This window comes from Macaca nemestrina, chromosome 18 (genome assembly GCF_043159975.1).
Source record: "Macaca nemestrina isolate mMacNem1 chromosome 18, mMacNem.hap1, whole genome shotgun sequence".
Lineage (NCBI taxonomy): Eukaryota > Metazoa > Chordata > Mammalia > Primates > Cercopithecidae > Macaca > Macaca nemestrina.
Genome location: NC_092142.1, coordinates 3984409 through 4003827, shown reverse-complemented (window position 1 = coordinate 4003827; position 19419 = coordinate 3984409). Strand labels below are relative to the sequence as shown.

Genomic DNA, 19419 nt, shown 5'->3' with positions numbered 1-19419 from the left:
ACCTGAAGGCTTCAATGATTAATTCTACCAAACATTTAAACAACAATTAGTACCAACCCTTCTCAAAACTTTTCCAAAAAAGTGGAGAGTAAGAAATACTTCCTAATTCATCCTAAGAGGCCAGTATTACTCTCATATCAGAACCAGGCATTCAATAAAAGAAAACTACAGACTAATATCCCTTATGCACATTGATGCAAAAATCCTTTACAAATACTAGCAAAGTGAATTCAGCAGCATTTTAGAAGGATTATATACCACAACCAAGTGAGATTTATTCCTGGAATGCATGGATGGTCCAACCTACAAAATTCAATGTAACATACCACATTAATGGAATAATGGGAAACACATAACATCATCTCAATTGCTGCAGAAAAGGCATTTGACAAAATGTAACATCCTCTCATAATGAAAACATTCAACAAACTAAAAGTACAAGAGAAATATTTCAACATAAAGCCATATTTGAAAAACCTACATTGTTAAACCTAAGAAAGCTTATTACAATTTTTTTTTTTTTTTTTTGACAGGGTCTTGCTCTGTCGCCCAGGCTGGAGTGCAGTGGTACAATCTCGGCTCACTGCAACCTCTGCCTCCCACTTCAAGCAATTCTCCTGCCTCAGCCTCCCAAGTAGCTGGGATTACAGGCGCCCACCATCACACCTGGCAAATTTTTGTATTTTTAGTAGGGATGGCATTTTATCATGTTGGCCAAGCTAGTCTCAAACTCCTGACCTCAGGTGATCTGCCTGCCTCGGCCTCCCAAAGTGCTAGGATTACAGGCGTGAGCCACCGTGCCCGGCCTAAAAGTTTTCGAGGCAAAAAACATTGAACATCATACTCAATAGTGAATGACTAAAAAATTTTCTTCTAAGATGAGAACATTCACCTTTACCACCACTATTTAACCTACCACTGGAAGTTCTAGCCATAGCAATTAAGAAAAAAAATATATATCCAAATTGGAAAGGAAGAAGTAAAATTATCTCAATTCACAGAAAAATCAGGCCTAAAGATTACGCACAAAAAATAATCACAATAAGAGAATCAGCAAAGCAGTAGGATACAAAGTCAGCGCACAAAAATCATTTGCATTTCTATATACTAACACTGAACAATTTGAAAAGGAAATTATAAAAACAATTCCACTTATAATAGCATTAAAAAGAATAAAATACTTAGGAATTTTAACCAAGGAGGTAAAAGACTCATACAATGAAAACTACAAAACATTGCTGAAAGAAATTAATGAAGATATAATTAAGGAAAAATATCACACTTTCATGGGTTGGACGATATTGTTAAGACAAGATATTGTAATATTGTTTTTTTTTTTTTTTTTTTTTTTTTTTTTTTTGAGACGGAGTCTCGCTGTGTCGCCCAGGCTGGAGTGCAGTGGCCGGATCTCAGCTCACTGCAAGCTCTGCCTCCCGGGTTTTTACGCCATTCTCCTGCCTCAGCCTCCCGAGTAGCCGGGACTACAGGCGCCCGCCACCTCGCCCGGCTAGTTTTTTGTATTTTTTTAGTAGAGACGGGGTTTCACCGTGTTAGCCAGGATGGTCTCGAACTCCTGACCTCGTGATCCGCCCGTCTCAGCCTCCCAAAGTGCTGGGATTACAGGCTTGAGCCACCGCGCCCGGCCAAGATATTGTAATATTGTTAAGATGTCAATACTCCCAAAAATGAGCTACCGATTCATATGTAAACTGAAGCAAAATCCCAATGACTTTTTTTTTTCCCCCCCAGAAACAGAAAATACATGCTGAAATTCATACGGAATCTCCAGGGACCCCAGAGAGCCAACATCATGTTGAAAAAGAAAAACAGGGCCAGGCGCGGTGGCTCAAGCCTGTAATGCCAGCACTTTGGGAGGCTGAGACGGGCGGATCACGAGGTCAGGAGATCGGGACCATCCTAGCTAACACGGTGAAACCCCGTCTCTACTAAAAAATACAAAAAAAAAAAAAAACTAGCCAGGCAAGGTGGCGGGCACCTGTAGACCTAGCTACTTGGGAGGCTGAGGCAGGAGAATGGCATAAACCCAGGAGGCGGAGCTTGCAGTGAGCTGAGATCCGGCCACTGCACCCCAGCCTGGGCGACAGAGCGAGACTCTGTCTCAAAAAAAAAAAAAAAAAAAAAAGAAAAAGAAAAACAGACTCAAGATTCACACTTCTTGATTTCAAAACTAACAAACTGCAGTAATCACAACAATATGGTACTGGCAGGAAGACAGACATATATACCATTGGAATAGAATTGACAGCCCAGCAATAAACCCTGGCATGCATGGTCAAATGATTTTGACAAGGATGCCAAGACCATTCAATGGGGAAAAGACAGTCTTTTAAATAAATGTTGCTCAGAAAACTGGATATCCACATGCAAAAGAACATGGATATCATATCAAAGGCACAGGAAACAAAAGAAAACACATATAAGCCAGGTGCACTGGCTCATGCAACACTTTGGGAGATTGAGGTGGAAGGATCACTTGAGCCCAGGAGTTCCAAACCAGCCTGAGCAACATAGTGAGACCTCGTCTCCATAGAAAAATTTAAAAAAATTAGCCAGCCCTGGTGGCACACACCTGTAGTCCCATACTCAGGAGGTTTAGGTGGGAGGATGGCTTGAGCTAGAGTTCAATGCTGCAGTGAGCCATGATCATGCTGCTGCACTCCAGCCTGGGTGACAGAGCGAGACCCTGTCTCAAAAAAAAAAAAAAAAAAAAAGATATGTCATGCAAACACTAATCAAAAGATAGCTGAAGTGGCTATATTAATGTCCAACAAGCAAAGTAGACTTCATAGCAAAGAAAATTACCAGTGATTAAGAGGGTTGAGTGCAGCAGCTCATGCCTGTAATCTCAGCACTTGGCCAACATGGGAGGATCACTTGAGGCTAAGGAGTTTCAGACCAGCAAGGGCAACATAGGGAGACCCTGTCTCTACCAAAGAAAAAAAATTTAGACAGGCATGGGGGCATGTGCTTGTGGTCCCAGCTCACAACACTGAGGCAGGGGAATCGCTGGAGCTCAGGAGTTCAAAGCTGCAGTGAGTTTTGATCACATCACTGCGCTCCAGCCTGGGTGACACAGCAAGACCCTGTCTCTAAAAAACATAAAATAAAATAAGTAAAAAAGGGCTATTACATAATGATAAAAAGGTCAATTCATCAAGACAGCATAATCCTAAGTGTATATCCTAACAAAAGAGATTCAAAATACATGAAACAAAACCTGACAAATGAAGAACAGACAAATCCATTATCAGAGCTGGAGACTTCAACACTTCTCAATATGTAGAACCAGTAGACAGAAAATCAGCAACCTGAACACCACCATCAACCAACTGGATCTAACTGACATTTAGAGGACACTCCACCTAACAGAAAAATATATAGTGTTTTCAAGTGTTCAGGTTTGAAGCATTCAAGACAGACTATATTCTAAGCCATAAAAGTCACAAAACAAATTTTTAAAAATTGAAATCATATAAAGTGTGATCTCTGACCATAATGGAATTAAACTAGAAACTAGTAACAGAAAAAATGAGGGACTTCTCCAAACACTTGATATTAAGCAACATACTGCTAAATAACCATGGCTCAAACAGGAAGTTCTTACCACACTAGCTATTGTCTAGCAGTTGTCTTCATTTTATTCATGCTGCTGCTGAGTTTAGTGATCGTTCACTGTGGTTTAATTTGCATTTTCTTTGACTAAATAAGTTGAACATTTCATATATCTGTTGGCCACTCAAGTGTCTCTGTTTTTTTTTTTTTGTTTTTTTTTTTTTAGGATTTCTTATTAGTCCTTTGTTATTGTACATATGCTAGTCCTGTGCACATCACACACATTTTCTAGTCTGTGACATCTTTACACCCTTTTTTGAGACAGGGTCTTGCTCTCCAGACTGGAGTACAGTGGCAGAATCAAGGCTCACTGTAGCCTTGGCCTCTCAGGCTCAAGCAATTATCCCACCTCAGCTTCCAGAGTAGCTGGGACTACAGGCACATGCCCCTACACCTGGTTAATTTTTAAGTTTTTTGTACAGACGGGGTCTCACTATGTTGCCCAGGCTGATCACAAACTCCCGGGCTCAAGTGATCCTTCTGCCTCGGCCTCCTGAAGTGTTGCGATTACAGGCATGAGCCACCATGCCCAGCCCTTTACACCCTCTTAATGGTGCCTTATAAAGGTTCTTAATTTTAATGTCATAGAATTTGTCACTTCTTTACAGTTAGTGGCTTGTGTCCCTGTTTAAGAATTTTTTGCCTACCTCAAAGTCATGAAGATTTCCTCCTATGCCTTTTTTAGCACCTTTATTCTGTATTGGCTGTTTCATTTGTTTTTTTTGACACAGGGTCTTGCTCTGTTGCCCAGGCTGGAGTGCGGAAGTGTGATTATGACTCACTGCAGCCTCGACCTCCTGGGCTCAAGTGATCCCATTTCAGCCTACTGAGTAGCTGGGACTACAGGCATGTGCTACCATGCTGGCTTATTTAAACAATTTTTTTTTGTAGCAATGGGTTTCACTACACTGCCCCAGCTGGCCCTGAACCACTGGGCTCAGGCAATTCTTTCTCAGTCTCCCAAGTTTCAGGGACTACAGGAATATATCACCATGTCTAGCCCCATTAGTTTTTGTTTTTGTTTTTGTTTTTTTTTTAGAGACAGAGTCTCACTTTGTCACCCAGGCTGGAATGCAGTGGCACGATCTCAGCTCACTGTAACCCCTGCCTCCAGGGCTCAAGCAATTCTCCTGCCTCAGCCTCTCAAGTAGCTGGGATTACAGGCATGCACCACCACACCAGGCTAACTTTTGTATTTTAGTCGAGACAGGGTTTCACCATGTTGGCCAGGCTGCTCTCGAACTCCTAACCAGCCTGGTGATTAGGGTGGTGATCCACCCACCTAGGCCTCCCAAAGTGCTGGGATTACAGGAGTGAGCCACTGCTCCCGCCCCCATTAGGTTTGAGTAAGAAAAATTGCAGGCTGGCCATGGTGGCTCACACCTGTAATCTCAGACTGTGAGAGGCTGGGGCAGGCAAATCACTTGAGCCCAGTTCAAGATCAGCCTGGGAAACATGGCAAAACCCTATCTCTACTTTAAAAAAAAAAAAAAAAATTAGCCAGGCATGGTGGCACAAACCTGTATTCTCAGCTACAGAAACAGAATATAGGCTGAGGTGGGAGGATTGTTTGAGCCTGAGGCAGAGGTTGCAGTGACCCAAGATCCCGCTACTGTACTCCAGCCTGGGTGACGACAAAGTAAGACTCCATTTCAAAAAAAAAAAAAAGACAAAAGAAAAAAAGAAAAGAAAAAGAGAAAAAAGAAAAAAAATTGCAAAAAAATTGTTACACAATGTTTGCTGGTTTGGGCCACTACTGGGAATGGCTGTCTGTCTAGATGCTCAGATGCTGGGCACAGTCTGCCCAGTCGGAGTGCTCCATGTGGAGTACACAGTGGCTGCTAGATTCAAGGTCTTACAGGAACAGCTTCAGCCACTGTGAACTCAGCCGGGGCAGCAAGGGCATTCTGACAGGTTAGAGCTCAGCACGAGGGACACTAACCCAGTGCTAGAGGACCACCAGGCACCTTACGCAGCTGGTCAATAAAACTTTGAATGTGAAAATAAAAACTCGGCCGGGCGCCGTGGCTCAAGCCTGTAATCCCAGCACTTTGGGAGGCCGAGACGGGCGGATCATGAGGTCAGGAGATCGAGACCATCTTGGCTAACACAGTGAAACCCCGTCTCTACTAAAAAATACAAAAAACTAGCTGAGCGAGGTGGCGGGCGCCTGTAGTCCCAGCTACTCGGGAGGCTGAGGCAGGAGAATGGCGTAAACCCGGGAGGCGGAGCTTGCAGTGAGCTGAGATCCAGCCACTGCACTCCAGCCCGGGCGACAGCGCTAGACTCCGTCTCAAAAAAAAAAAAAAAAAGAAAAAGAAAAAAAAAGAAAAGAAAAACTCTAGAAGAAAACATGAGGAAAATTACTTTATAATCTCAAAGTAGAGAAGACCTCGCTAACCAAGGACACAAAAGCCACTAACCGCCGGGCGCGGTGACTCAAGCCTGTAATCCCAGCACTTTGGGAGGCTGAGACGGGCGGATCACAAGGTCAGGAGATCGAGACCATCCTGGTTAACACGGTGAAACCCCGTCTCTACTAAAAAATACAAAAAACTAGCCGGGCGACGTGGCGGGCGCCTGTGGTCCCAGCTACTCCGGAGGCTGAGGCAGGAGAATGGCGTAAACCCGGGAGGCGGAGCTTGCAGTGAGCTGAGATCCGGCCACTGCACTCCAGCCTGGGCGACAGAGCCAGACTCAGTATCAAAAAAAAAAAAAGCCACTAACCATTTTTTGTGAGACAGAGTCTCGTTCTGTTTCCCAGGCTGGAGGGCAGTGGCAGTCCAGGGTGACTGAAACCTCCGCCTTCTGGGTTCAAGCGATTCTCCTGCCTCAGCTTCCTGAGTAGCTGGGATTACAGGCGTGCACCACCACGCCCGGCTAATTTTTGTATTTTTAGTAGAGACAGGGTTTCACCATATTGGCCAGGCTGGTCTTGATCTCCTGACCTCAAATGATCTGCCCGCCTTGACCTCCCAAAGTGCTGCGATTACAGGAAGTGCTGCGATTACAGGTAGTGAGTCACCACACCTGGCCTCCATACTGTTTTCTATATAGAGGTTATACTAATTTACATTCCCATCAAGAGCATAGAAGCATTCCCTTTTCTGTGCATCCATGCCAACATCTGTTGTTTTCTGACTTTCTAATAATAGCCATTCTGACCAGTGTAAGATGGTATCTCACTGTGGTTTTGATTTGCATTTCTCTGATGATTAGTGATGTTGAGCACTTTCTCATGTTTGTTTGCCGCTTGTAAGTCTTCATTTGAGAAGTACCTGTTCTCGTCCTTTGCCTACTTTCTCTCCAATTCTGGCCTCAAGTGATCCTCCTGTCTCAGCATCCTGAAGTGCTGGGATTACAGTTGTTAGCCACCACACCTAGCCTTTGCTCACTTACTAATGGTTTTTTTTTTTCTTGTTGAGATCCTTGTAGATACTAGGTATTAGTCCCTTGCCAGAGGCTTTATTTGCAAATATTTTCTCCCATTCTATAGGTTGTCTATTTACTCTGTTATTTCTTTTGCTGTGTAGAAGTTTTTTCATTTAATTAAGTACCATTTGCCTATTTTTCTTGTTGTTGCACTTGCTTTTGAGGTCTTAGTCATATATTCTTTGCCTAGGCTAATATCCAGAAGAGTTTTTCCTAGGTTTTCTTCTAAGATCTTTAGAGTTTCAGGTCTTATGTTTAAGTCTTTAATTCACTTTGAGTTAATTTTTGTATGTGGTGAGAGATAGGGGTACAGCTTCATTTTTCTATATATGGTTAGCCAATTTTCCCAGCACTATTTATTGAATAGGGTGTCCTTCCCCCACTGCATATTTGTCAACTTTATTGAAGATCAGTTGGTTGTAGGCAAGTGGCATTACTTCTGGGTTCTCTATTCTGTCCCACTGATCTATGATACAAAAATATGTACAAGTACCATGCTGTTTTAGTTACTGCATGAGTAGCTAGGACCACAGGTGTGCACCACCATGACCAGCTAATTTTTTTGCGGGGGAGGGGGGCAGGTACATTAGAGACAGAGTCTTACTATGTTGCCCAGGCTGGTCTCAAGCAATCTTTTCCCCTCACTCTCCCAAAGGAGGCCTTGAAGGATAATTTCAAGTCAGGTAATATGATGCCTCCAGCTTTGAAGAACCTTTGTTCATTACAAGACATCATTAAGAGAATGTAAATGTGAGCCAAACACCGGAAGAAGGTATGTGCATAAAAGTCAATTTGATTACAAAAAAACTGCAAAGCTCTATGTGGAAAAAATTTTATTAAAAATCAAAGACAAGCCGGGTACAGCAGCACGTAGCCACTATTTGGGAGGCTGAAGTAGGGGGATCACTTGAGCCAAGGAGTTCAAGTCTAGCCTGGGCAACCGGTGAGACTCCATCTCAAAAAAAAAAATTTTTTTTTAAAGTCAAAGACAAATGATAAAAACTGGGAAAAAGTATTTGTAACATTGTAACACAAGATCCATTTCCATAATATAGAGTTCTTACAAATCAATAGGAAAAAGATGAATCACACAATCTTACAAATCAATAGGAAAAAGATTAATCACACAATCTAAAAGCATGCAAAGCCCACAAACATGAGGTCATAGGTAAACAAGTAGCTTTTAATCATGTGAAGAAAATACTCGTTTCCTTAATGAAAGAAATGTAAAGTAAAGCTACAAGACACCAATTTTTAACCGCTGAAATAGTAAAAGAACAAAATGTTTCATGATATATTCTGTGAGTGTGGATTATGAATAAAAAGACATTCATTGTTAATGGAATGGAAACTGATTCAGCCTCCATTTTTGTTTTTGCTTTTTTTTTTTTTTTTGATACTGAGTCTTGCTCTGTCACCTAGGCTGGAGCGCACTGTTGTGATCTTGGCTCACTGCAACCTCCACCTTCCAGGGTAAAGCGATTCTCCTGCCTCAGTCTCCCGAGTAGCTGGAATTATAGGGGTGCGCCACCACGCCCAGTTAATTTTATATTTTTAGTAAAGACAGGGTTTCAACATGTTGGCCAGGCTGATCTTAAACTCCTGACCTCAAGTGATCCACCCGCCTCAGTCTCCCAAAGTACTGGGATTACAGGCATAAGCCACTGCGCCCAGCCAATTCGGCTTCTTTAGGAGGTAACTGGGTACACCCAAAAACAGTCTGATTTACCCATATCCATTGACCCAGCAATTCCACTTATGTCACAGGAATATCCTACAAATATATGTGCAAATCTGCATAAAAGTATATACAAGTATGTTCAATACGCCATTAGCCACTGTAGAAGGAAATGAAAGCAATCTAACGTCCCTTGATAGTTGATACAATAAAGTATGAATATCTCCAAATGATGACATATAAGACTGCTAAACAGAATGATAGATTTATATGTAATAAGGAAAAATCTCCAAGATAGTTTATTAAGTTGCAAAAACGAGGTTCAGAACAATGGTAAAATGTGCTACTGTTTATTTACATTGGGGAAAAGCAGAGATATATTTTAATATATACTTGTATGTGCACAGAATTATCTGGAATATTTCAAGAAGCCTCTGAGGAGGGAGTTTGGAGGTCAGGGGGCCAGAAGTAGGATGGAATTTTTGTACCCTTCTGAAGCTCCTGGAAAAAAAATTAACAATGTACAGGTATTTTTTTCTAAAACAGGTAAACCAGGCAAGAGCAACAGCTCATGCCTGTAAACCCAGCACTTTGGGAGGCAGGAGGATCACCTGAGGCTGAGTTTAAGATCAGCCTGGGCAACATAGCAAGACCCCCATCTCTACAAAAATTGTTAAGTCAGTTGGGTGTGGTGGCACACGCTTGTACTCTTGGTTACTTGGGAGACTGAGGAAAGAGGATTGTCTGAGCCCAAGAGTTCGAGTCTATGCTCGTGCCACTGCATTCCAGCCTGGATGACAGCAAAACCCTGTCTCTAAAAAAAATAAAAAACAGGCCAGGCACAGTGGCTCACGACTGTAATCCCAACACTTTGGGAGGCCGAGGCGGGCGGATCATGAGGTCAGGAGATCAAGATCATCCTAGCTAACACAGTGAAACCCTGTCTCTACTAAAAACACAAAAAATTAGCTGGGCGTGGTGGCGGGCGCCTGTAGTCCCAGCTACTCGGGAGGCTGAGGCAGGAGAATGGCATTAACCCAGGAGGTGGAGCTTGCAGTGAGCCGAGATCGCACCATTGCACTCCAGCCTGGGCAACAGAGCAAGACTCTGTCTCAAAAAAAGAAAACACTTTTTCAATTCTTTTGGACGTATCTTTAGAAGTGGAATTGCTGGATCATATGATTTTATCTTTAGCTTGTTCAGGAACCTCAAACTGTTTCCCACAGCAGCTGCACCATTTTACATTCCCTCCAGCAACGGATCAGAGTTCTAACTTCTTTACATCCTCACCAATACTTATTTTTATTTTTTAAATTTTTTTTAGGAAATGGCTGTCCTACTGGCCATGAAGCAGTATCTCACTGTGGTTTCAATCTGCACTTCTCTAATGATTCATGATGCTGATCATGTTTTCATGTGCTTGTTGGCATCTGCCATTCTTTGGAATGTCTAATCAAGTCCCATGTCCTTTTTCTTTTGGTCTTGGCTTCCTCACAGGACAAATTCTACCATACCCATTTTCTGAGTTGTCCTTTCATTGAGTTGTAAAAGTTCTTTCTATATTGTGCCACTAGATTATCTTAGTCCATTTGGGTTGCTCTTACAAAATACCATAAGACTGGGTGGCTAATAAACAACAGAAATTCTCTGTTCTGGAGTCTGGGAAGTCTAAGATCAAGGTGTTGGCAGACTCTGTCTGGTGAAGGCCCACTTCCTCAGATGGAAGAAAGGGCAGGGGGTTTCTCTCTTGGGCCTGTTTCTTTTTTAAAAAAAATTTTGTAGAGATGGAGTCTCATCTTGCTGCCCAGGATGGTCTCAAACTCCTGGGCCCAAGCAATCCTCCCGCCTCCGCCTCCCAAAGTGCTGGGATTACAGGCATGAGCCACTACACCTGGCCACAGGGGCCTCTTTTGTAAGAGCACTAATCCTATCACCTTGCGGGTAAGGACTTCACATATGAATTGGGTGACAGGAGACATAAACATTCAGACAGCAGCATAGACTCTTGTCAGGTATATGATTAACACATATCTCCCGTTCTGTGGGTTGTCTTCTTATTTTCTTGATAGTATACTTTTACACACACAAGTTTTTAATTTTGATGAAGTCCAATTCATTATTTGTTGTTGTTTCTGCTTTTAGTGTCACATCTAGAGTCTACTGCCAACGCCAAGGTCATAAAGATTTAATCCTTGTCGTCTTCTTTTTTTTTGAAATGGAGTTTCACTCCTGTTGCCCAGGCTGGAGTGCAGTGGCGCGATCTCGGCTCACTGCAACCTCCGCCTCCTGGGTTCAGGTGATTCTCCTGCCTCAGCCTCCCGAGTAGCTGGGATTACAGGCACACGCCACCACACCCGGCGAATTTTGTATTTTTAGTAGAGATGCGGTTTCACCATGTTGGTCAGGCTGGTCTCAAACTCCTGACCTCTGGTAATGCCAAAAGTGCTGGGATTACAGGGGTGAGCCACCACACCCAGCCTACCCTTGTATTCTTCTAAGAGGTTTATAGTTTTCACTCTTACATTGGGTCTTTGATCCATTCTAAGTTATTATCTGTACATGGTATGAGGTAAGGGTCTAACTTCATTCTTTTGCATGTGATATCCTGTTATCCCAGCTCCATTTGTGGAAGACACTATTCTTTCACCATTGACTAGTCTTGGCATCCTTGACAAAAATCAATTGCTCATAAATGTAGGTGTTTATTTCTAGACTCTCACTTCTCTTCCACTAACCCATATGTCTATCCTTATGCTAGTACAGTACCACAGAGTCTTGATTACTATCGCTTGTAGTAAGTTTTGATATAAGGAAGTATTTCTTGAAAAAGAACAAAGAGGCTATTAGGGTTTTGGGTATTAGGAGCCCCTTGCAATTCCATATTGAATTTATTTATTTTATTTAATTAATTTATTTATTTACTTCAGACAAAGTCTCACTCTGTTACCAGGCTGGAATGCAGTGTTGTGATCTTGGCTCACTGCAATCTCCATCTCCTGGGTTCAAGGGATTCTCCTGCCTCAGCCTTCCAAGCAGCTGGGACTACAGGCACCCGCCACCACGCCTGGCTAACTTTTGTATTTTTAGTAGAGACGGGGTTTCACCATGTTGGCCAGGCTGGTCTCGAACTCCTGACCTCAAGTGATCTACCTTCCTCAGCCTCCCAAAATGCTGGGATTAGAGGCGTGAGCCACTGCACCTGGCCAATTCCATACGATTTTTAACATGAGTTTTTCCACTTCTGCAAAAAAATTAAAAGGTTGTTGGGATTTTGATAGGGATTATGCTGGTAGATACTTTGGGGGTTGTTTTGCTGTCTTAAATCTCCCCTAAATTTGTCTAGCAGAATAGAGCAAACGCACAGAAAGGCAGCAGTGGCAGGCAGCACACTAAAAGAAATGCAGTGTAACTCATCTCGAATAACTTTTGCATACTTATACATGTAAAAACAGTTATTTCCTCTCCTGATTTCACCAATTTTAGCAGTCTAGAAAATGTGAATATACAACAGTAAATAAAAGTTAACACGACCAAAGAACTGAGGAGACAATTCTTTCCTTGTTCAACCTGCCATCTCCCCAACCCCTTTCAAGATAAATGAGCGGAAGGTGGACAGGTTATGGCTTTACAATTTATAATCAAACCACAGACCTGGGATAAGGGCCCTTCAATTCATCCTCCGAACTGTGTAAAACATTAACTCTGTGGGAGATGCCAGAAGCTTTTAAAAAGGAAATATTCCAGGAGGGTAAGGACATTATAATCACAGTGTCTTCAACCTTTGCCTTTTTCCCCTGAACCCCTAAATTACTGACTCCTATGAACTGGGAAAACAGCACATCTATTTGGAGTAACACAATTTTTTCATGTACTTCCGCATCCATTTTCTCTTTCAGATAAACCTTGTAAAGTTAACCAAACACAAGGACTATCTGCACCTTTTAATATCTGACATCATCTTTCATCTCCCCGGTTGTTTTGACAGTGCAGTGGGTTTCCGCCTCAAATGCTGACAGGGAACGCACAATACTATTCCTACCGAAATAACATCCATCTAGTAACACTGTTTCTCAACACTGCCCCTCAACTTAGTCACACTGGGTGGCTTCTGACTAACAGCATGAACCCTAGGGCTTCTGCTAGAGTTAACAGTCACAGTAGGGTCCAGGACAAGGCAGCTCCCATTGTTCACCTTGGGCCCCAAGAAGCAGCTGCCCCAGTTATGGATGGCATTGTTCCTTGAAGGGAGGAATTTATGTATAATTCAAAATTCCATGCACCACCCTGACCCAGGTCTTGGCATCTCTCCTATACTTAGCCTACAGTGTTCACCTGGTGCTGGTTAAATGCAGTGCTTCACAATCTTGAGAACATCAGAATCATCTGTGAAACTTTCAAAAGACACAGGTTCAAAGATTTATTCAGTAGGCCTAAGAATAGTGTCCCTGAATTTCCAATTAAAAAAAAAGTTCCACAGGTGACTCCGTTGAGAATCTCAGGTTTAAGAAAACTCTCTTCTCTAAACCACACTTCAACTAATTTATTTTACGTAAATAAATAATAGAGCCAGATTTGGGGTTGGGGGAGGGAGGTAGAAGAGACTTTCTTCATTAGGCCTCTAAGAGATTTAAATCCTAAATAGGAAACAGGCACTTCATTTTCAGTCTGACTGGAAAAAAATAATTTCTACCATTACAGCTATCCTTCATATCATCCCAGCCACATCCATGTTTATTAGCTGTTTAAAATTTTTTTCTGTATTTTATGATATTTTGAAATCTTAAAAATCTTGCTGGCAAGGAGACTGCCTCTCCCAGGGCTAATTTCTCAACCATCCCTTTTATCTAACTCTCACCAAGCCAGTATTTCTCCTGCCCTAAATCATGCATGGCCAGGTACCAAGCAACTAGAGACCACCCAAAGGCAAAGCCTGATGGAATTATTTAAATTATCCAATCCTAAAATGTTTACTCCGCCCTGACTTGCTATTCCTGAGGAACCCCATAAAGGCTCTGGCCTAGACTTTCTCCTTGTTCCTACCTTTTCCTTCTAACCAAAAGGTGATGCCTCCCTTGTGGCTCTGAATGTGGTGGCATGCCTCCTTTTCTTGAGAAATGTAAGTAAGAAATGGTTTCAGGCCAGGCGCGGTGGCTCACGCCAGTAATCCCAGCCCTTTGGGAGGTCCAGGCAGGAAGATCACCTGAGGTCAGAAGTTCGAGACCAGCCTGCCCAACATGGTGAAACCCCATCTCTACTAAAAATACAAAAAATTATGCTGGGTGCGGTGGCTCACGCCTGTAATCCCAGCACTCTGGGAGGCCAAGGCGGGCAAATCACCAGGTCAGGAGATCAAGACCGTCCTGGCTAACACAATGAAACCCTGTCTCTACTAAAAATACAAAAAATTAGCCGGGCATGGTGGCGGGCACCTGTAGTCCCAGGTATTCGGGAGGCTGCGGCAGGAGAATGGTGTGAATCCAGGAGGCGGAGCTTGCAGTGAGCCGAGATCGCACCAGTGCATTCCAGTCTAGGAGACAGAGCTAGACTTTGTCTCCAAAAAAAAAAAAAAAAAAAAAAAAAAAAAAAATATATATATATATATATATATATATACACACACACACACACACACACACAACAAAGCCAGGCGGTGGCTCAAACCTGTAATCCCAGCACTTTGGGAGGCCGAGACGGGTGGATCACGAGGTCAGGAGATCGAGACCATCCTGGCTAACGCGGTGAAACCCCATCTCTACTAAAAAAAAAAACCCAAAAAACTAGCTGGGCGGGGTGGCGGGCGCCTGTAGTCCCAGCTACTCGGGAGGCTGAGGCAGGAGAATGGCGTGAACCCGGGAGGCGGAGCTTGCAGTGAGCTGAGATCCGGCCACTGCACTCCAGCCTGGGCGGCAGAGCAAGACTCTGTCTCAAAAAAAAAAAAAAAAAAAAAAAAAAAAAAATTAGCCAGGTGCGGTTATGGGCGCCTGTAATCCCAGCTAAATGGGAGGCTGAAGCAGGAGAATCGTTCCAGGGAGGTGGAGGTTGCACACACCACTGCGCTCCAGCCTGGGCAACAAGAGCCAAACTCCATTGAGAAGCAAGGGAAGCAAGGGAAGGAAGGGAGGAAGGAATTATTTCAACAGCACTGGCTTCTCCACGTTGTCACTCAGTCTCCTCTATAAAGTCCCAAGACACCCTGCCCTACCCATGCCTCTGGGCTGCTTATCATTCTTATTCTGTCTACTTTATCCAACTGGAAGCCATATTACAAACAAACTTAGATTTCCAAGCCAAAGAGCAAGTAAACACCTCCTACATCCTTCATCAAGGAAAACCTCTTGGAAGGTTTTGTGTTTTTTTTTTGTTTTGTTTTGTTTTTTGAGACGGAGTCTCGCTCTGTCGCCCAGGCTGGAGTGCAGTGGCGCGATCTCGGCTCACTGCAAGCTCCGCCTCCTGGGTTTACGCCATTCTCCTGCCTCAGCCTCCTGAGTAGCTGGGACTACAGGCGCCCGCCACCTCGCCCGGCTAATTTTTTGTATTTTTAGTAGAGACGGGGTTTCACCGTGGTCTCGATCTCCTGACCTTGTGATCCGCCCGCCTCGGCCTCCCAAAGTGCTGGGATTACAGGCGTGAGCCACCGCGCCCAGCCGGTTTTGTGTTTTTTTGTTTGTTTGTTTGTTTTTGTTTTTTGTTTTGAGACGGAGTCTCGCTCTGTCGCCCAGGCTGGAGTGCAGTGGTGCGATCTCGGCTCACTGCAACCTCCGCCTCCTGGGTTCACGGCATTCTCCTGCCTCAGCCTCCCGAGAAGCTGGGACTACAGGCGCCCGCCATCTCGCTCGGCTAGTTTTTTGTATTTTTTAGTAGAGGCAGGGTTTCACTGTGTTAACCAGGATGGTCTCGATCTCCTGACCTCGTGATCCGCCCGTCTCGGCCTCCCAAAGTGCTGGGATTACAGGCTTGAGCCACCTCGCCCGGCCTCTTGGAAGGTTTTGAAGCTCAACATTCAGAATTAAATGTAGTCTTACCCAGTAATTCCACTCCTAGAACACAAAAACTTGTGCTAAGAACACCAATGTTCATAGTAGCATTATTTCTAACAGCCAAAAAGTAAAACATCCATATGCCCATCACCTGATAAACGGATAAACAAAACATGGTCTATCCATACACGTGATTATGTAGCCATGAAAAGGCATGAAGTACTGATTCATGCTACCTGGATGAACCTTGAAAACATGCTTAATAAAAGCCCAGGAGAGAAGGCCAAGTATCACATCATTCCATTTACATAAAACGTACTGAATAGGCAAAACCACAGAGACAGAAAGCCGATTAGTGATTGCCAGGAGATGGGGTCGAGGGAATTGGGGAGTGACTACTAATGGGTATGGCAGGTTCCATTTGGGGTTTTACAACATTCTGGAATTAGCGATGATGGCTGCAAATCCTGTGAATGTACTGAAAACCACTGAAAGTATACTTCAAGTGTGAATTTTATGATATTTGTATCTTTTAAAAAACATATTGTTTGCCCTGCAAACTGATTCCTTTACACTTCTGTGTTATTTCAGTGACTGGAAGCACACTACTCAGATGCTAAGGTCAGAAACCGGCAAATCGTTAACAATTGGGTCATGACTATGCTCGATATTTCTCCATGCTTTCCGCTCCACTTCCTAATTCGGGCCGCCCCCACTTTTCATCTAGATTATGTAATAGCCTCCTAATGGATGTCCTGGCCTCATCTGTTCTCACTGTAATTAGGCCTTTAAAAACACAATCTTACGCCGGGCGTGGCGGCTCACACCTGTAATCTCAGCGCTTTGGGAAGCCCAGGCGGGAGGATCTCTTGAGGCCAGGGTTCGAGACCAGCCTGGGCAACATAGTGAGACCTCCCGTCTCTACTTTAAAAAAAAAAAAAAAAGCCAGGAGCGGTGGCTCACGCCTGTAATCCCAACACTTTGGGAGGCCAAGGCGGGCGGATCACCTGAGGTCAGGAGTTGGAGACAAGCCTGGGCAACACGGTGAAAGCCAGTCTCTACTAAAAACACCGCCTATAATCCCAGCTACTTGGGAATGTAAGGCACAAGAATCGCTCGAATCCGGGAGACAGAGGTTGCAGTGAGCCGAGATAGCACCACTGCACCCCAGCCTGGGCAACAAGAGCAAAACTCTTGTCTCAAAAAATAACAAACAAACAACAAAAAAAAACCTTCAATGGCTCCCGACGACCCCAAGTTGAAGCTCAAAGCCTTAATACGATGTGTAAAGTCCCTCAAATGCCAAGCCGTGGCAAACCTCTGCCACCTTTCCCTCAGGCGCTAGCTGGCTTCACCCTAGCCCTGCTCGGGCATCCCCTCCAGGCCGCTGCAGCCCGGTATAATCCCCTCTTCACGTAGCTAACCCTCCCCGACCTCCAGGCCTCGACTCTCACGCCACCCCACCTGAGAGGAAGATTCCCGGGCCCCCAGGCCAGATTCGGTGCCTCTCCCGGTTCCCCTCACCCGGTCCACTCTCCGCTCCACAGGCAGGTATGCCCACAGGGGGCCGCCATTGTATCCGCGAACATTTCCTGAGCGAGCTGGGGAGGAACCAGACTTTATCTCAATGCTGCCACAGTGCCCTAAACTTGCCCTAACTCTTTATCAAAACTAATAGACTCCATCTGCGGCAAGCGCCGCTTCCGCCTCGCCCCGCCTCCTTCCGACCGGAAGCGCTGGCCGCCGCGCGCCGCGCCCGGAGCCGCAGAGGAAGACGGGAAGTGAGGCTGCCGCACCACCGCGCGCGCCCGCTCTGCGCCTGCGCGCAGGCAATTCTCCGCGGGGGCGCGGGCGGCGCATGCGCAGGCGCGTGAGTCTCCGTTAAGAAGGTGCCGCGGCGCCGCCGGAGGTAGGAGGAGCCGGGCTGTGGGGTTGGGAGTCTGCACCCGGGAGGTGGAGGTCCTGTCACCTCGAGCCGTTCTCGCTCTTCTTAGGGAGAAGAGCCTTTCTCTCCCGTCTCCCTCGCTGACTCCGTGGCCTCTGCAGGCCCGCAGCCCCGACGGAGAGGCAGGAGCTGCGCTCGGGTGGAGAGGGGCCGGGGCCCGCCTGGAGGGAGGAGGGTGGCTGATCTGTATCCCCACGGCGGTCTCGGTCTGGGCCAGTCCGGGGATCGGGGTTCTCCGTCTGACTTTAGAGCCGTTAGAGTCTTTGGCAGCCCTTTTCCCAGGCAGGGAATCCCTCAGCCCCTTTCCGTAGGTCGCCGGGTTGGGGGAAGCGGGAGGGTCCGCCCCTCACCGATCCATTCATTCATCCCGCTCCTGCTGTGAGCCGTGCGCTGCGGTAGGTAAGAAGCGAGGAGGCACAAGTCCCCTTCCCTCTGGAAACCTGTAGGCTTGCAGGATCCGTTATGTCATTCAGTAAATATTGATTGGGCACCTACAGGAGGAGATAGACTGTTGTGAGGTTCATATCTACAGAGATGCAGAGATCAACACAGTTGTGGAGGGTGGCATTTGTTCCAGCCGCTCCCCACATCCAACACGATAAAATTCACTTTGCCTAGCCTGACCTTCCAGGCCCTTGTGAGCCGATCCCTGCCTCTCCCCGCAGCCTTTTCTCCTACACCTTTCTATCTACTCCCATTATACCAAACTCTTTGCAATTCATGAATTCAACAAGTAGTTGTCGAGCACTTACTTCAAGTCAGGCACTGGATCAGCCAAAGAGGATGCAAAGTAAAATAGATGGATCTCTACCCTCCTGAAGTGTTGAGCATAATGGGGGACAGATAATAAGCCGATGAATAAAGATACAAGAGCGGATAGTTTGGAACGACGCTTCCTGGGTTTGATCCTAGCCCTGCCACTTTGAAAGCTATTCCTGAACTAGCTTTGAGCCAGTTCCTTATTCTGCTTGCGCGTTTCCTTGCTGTAAAGAGAGGATGACAGGAGATTCCACCATATAGGTTTCTTGTAAGGATTAAATGAGTTTGACTTGAAAAACAATTGGAACAGAGCTTGGCACACAGTAAGCATTCAATAGATATTATCTGTTTCATATGATTATAACCTATGACAGATGCCATTGTGAAAACGGTGGACGATGATAGGGATGCGGATGGAGAAGGTCCATAAAGGATTAGAGGACACTTCTCTGAGGGGAAAACAGAAGAGAATGAGCCAGCCATACGAAGTAGATTCTAGGTAGGGGTATTTTCAGCTCTGGAAAACAAAATGATTAATCAGATTCTTTGGACAGTGGAGATTGCATTATTGTATTTGAAAGGAATAAGTTTTTGCCATTGGGTCATTCAGTTTTCATTTTTGAACCACACTAAACATGCGCCAAAGTAAAGAGCCATGCCCACAAGGCCCAACCTTTGTATAGAGGCGACATTCCAGTCATCCAGGTTTGGAGAGCCTTGCTGGGTTGAGAAGATAAGGAAAAGTGACCTTTTGTCTCCTGAGTGTTCATGAGAATATAGTTTCTCTTCCTGTCTCTTATGTTCCAGTATTTACAGAAACAGCCTCTTTAACAGCCAGGGGTCTTAAATCAGTGTAGGAGATAGTTTTCCGAGATTTGGGGATCATCCTGTTTCTATGGTGACTGCCTTTCATGGGGTTTGCTCCCTAAATTTCAGTTAAGAAAACACTCTCCCAAGATGCACACATGTTAATTCCTGTGGAACAACATGCTTTG

General features: G+C 44.8%; 2 protein-coding genes across 9 annotated transcripts in view; one reads left to right on the top strand and one right to left on the bottom strand.

Annotated features, from left to right (window-relative positions):
• LOC105467855 (deoxyribonuclease 1) overlaps nucleotides 1-17442 on the bottom strand; it is a 39159-nt gene extending 21717 nt beyond the window's left edge. For 3 of the 6 annotated variants that reach the window (XM_011717623.3, XM_071084022.1, XM_071084021.1), the window contains exon 1: nucleotides 17185-17442. The gene's annotated coding sequence lies outside the window, so the exon portion shown is untranslated. The remainder of the gene's footprint in view (nucleotides 1-17184) is intronic. The other 3 variants (XM_011717626.3, XM_071084024.1, XM_071084023.1) reach the window with 1 other exon arrangement.
• Nucleotides 17443-17570: 128 nt separating this feature from the next.
• The window catches only part of LOC105467858 (SLX4 structure-specific endonuclease subunit), a 29735-nt gene continuing 27886 nt past the window's right edge, over nucleotides 17571-19419 (top strand). For 2 of the 3 annotated variants that reach the window (XR_011616264.1, XM_071084018.1), the window contains exon 1: nucleotides 17571-17629. The gene's annotated coding sequence lies outside the window, so the exon portion shown is untranslated. Of the gene's footprint in view, nucleotides 17630-17649; nucleotides 18065-19419 lie in introns of those variants that run through there. The other variant, XM_071084019.1, reaches the window with a different exon arrangement.